This window comes from Crocuta crocuta, unplaced genomic scaffold (genome assembly GCF_008692635.1).
Source record: "Crocuta crocuta isolate KB4526 unplaced genomic scaffold, BGI_CrCroc_1.0 scaffold31, whole genome shotgun sequence".
Lineage (NCBI taxonomy): Eukaryota > Metazoa > Chordata > Mammalia > Carnivora > Hyaenidae > Crocuta > Crocuta crocuta.
The window spans coordinates 348,965-350,819 of NW_027528362.1; the positions used below are offsets into that span (position 1 = coordinate 348,965).

Genomic DNA, 1,855 nt, shown 5'->3' on the forward strand with positions numbered 1-1,855 from the left:
GCCAGGCTGCGGGAAGGAGACGGCGTGGGGGCGCTGAGGGGGCTGGGGGCCCCGAGCTGGGGCAGCCCGACCTCCCCGCTCCTACTTACCATGCTTGGAAGCAAATCCGCCGCCTCCGTGCGTAGCCGAGGAGGGGGCGGTCGCGTCTACGCTGCCCGGGCCGCCTCCCGGGCCGCCGCCGCCCCACCCCCGGGAGCGGGCGNGCAACGCCCCGACCGGGACCTGGAGCGAAGGGCGCGCCAGCCCCGCGCGGTCAGCGTGCGCCCAGGGCCCTGCGGGACCAGAGAAGACCCCGTGGGCGAGCCCGGCCACCCGAGGGAGCACCTCCGGAGAGCCACTCCCAGGGCCACCACCCTCCCTGGCTTTGGGACTGACAGCCCCTGTGCCGAAGGCGTGGGGAGCCACATCCCCGGGAACTTCCTGTTCTAGCCGCTAGCCTCTGCTTATTCACTCCTGTCCTCACCTTAGATTTTGAGACCAGAAATGCCTATGCACCCTCATCTTTTACACACAAACTCAAGAAACGTTAAACAGCAGAACTATGTTGAATTAAATGGGATGGAGGGAAATCGGCTGCAAAACAGCAGGAAGACACCTTGCGGGGGGTATCACAGAAAAATTCCGCGTTTTGATTGTGCTGTTTGTTGGTCACCGAGGTATATACGTTTGTCAGACTTTATCGAATTGTACATTGAAAAGTAAGGGTGCATGTGTACATTATATCTCAATAAAGCTTAAAAAATTAAATCTGTGGCAGAGCTAATGATATTTGATGGCAGGCTTTCTAAGTTTCTTGCACCCAAAATACTTTTTAAAACGGGGTCTGTTTTCCCTTATGGATGCCTCAATATGAATATAAGATACCGATAAAAGTACAAGTCAAGTAACTTCCAGAGATGCTAATATTTTATACTTGTCTTTTTAAAAGGATACGTTTTCCACTGTGAAGGTAAAAAAAAAAAAGAATTTTATGGAGGGGAACCTTAACCATCAGCTTTGTATCATCAAGTTTTAGAGGGCCCAGGTGTTTACCTTACAAACTTGCGAGGCAGCTGCATTCTGTTATCTGGAGAGGCTAGAATATGTCTAGCAGCAACTTGAGGACATCAGGCCCTTCATTCTTGGGGTCTTCTGGGTGGTGCCTGTGGCCACCACAGAGATCAAGATGCTGAGGAAAAGCCAGGCATTCCTCAATCCGCCGGGGCGTCCCTGCTTGGACCAACCATCAGGAAAATTTTTTTCTTTCCTAACAGCCAGATATGCCAATATGAGAAAGGAAAGTACAATTCAGAGTAACTTCACGGCAGGTCGTAATATCAAATATTTTTAGCACTTTCGGATATGGTGAACTAGAAATAAACCCACATGAAAGCATCCAAGAAATGAAGCATGCACTTCCTATGACTTCATATAAACTGTACATCCAAACCACTTGCAATGGGCCGTTAGGAAAAAAGAACTATTAACGGTTCACTGCAGCCGGGGTAAAATTAAAGATCTAGGTTCAAAGTTCGATCCCTCCATTGACTTGCTGCTTGACTTAGAACAGGTTATGTCGGTCCTGGCCTCAGTTTCCCTATCTGTTTAAAGGACGTCAGGTTACCGACCTGGCAGGTCTGTGTCCTGTGGGCTCCATCCACCGGACTGCAGATCAGCGGGAACAAGGGCCGTGTTTCTCTTGCTCACCGTCTGTCCCCAGCACCTGGCAACGACAGGCACCCTGAGGCGCTGAGAATTTGCCAAATGGACACGTGGATAAAGAATGATTGAATGAATTCGGCGCTTAGTTAAATAACTGGCAGCTCCCGGGCTGTACCCCCCCCCCCATTTTCTGTGCCTCTGCCCTGCTCAGGGA

The 1,855-nt window shown here is 51.2% G+C and overlaps 1 long non-coding RNA gene across 1 annotated transcript; it reads right to left on the reverse strand.

Moving 5' to 3' along the window:
- Positions 1–203: 203 nt before the first annotated feature.
- On the reverse strand, positions 204–1,697 carry LOC144223181 (uncharacterized). Its single transcript, XR_013332605.1, has 3 exons — positions 1,608–1,697; positions 1,033–1,246; positions 204–272 (listed from the first exon to the last, which is right to left on the reverse strand). It is a non-coding gene; the product is annotated as an uncharacterized LOC144223181 (long non-coding RNA).
- Between the last annotated feature and the right edge of the window lie 158 nt (positions 1,698–1,855).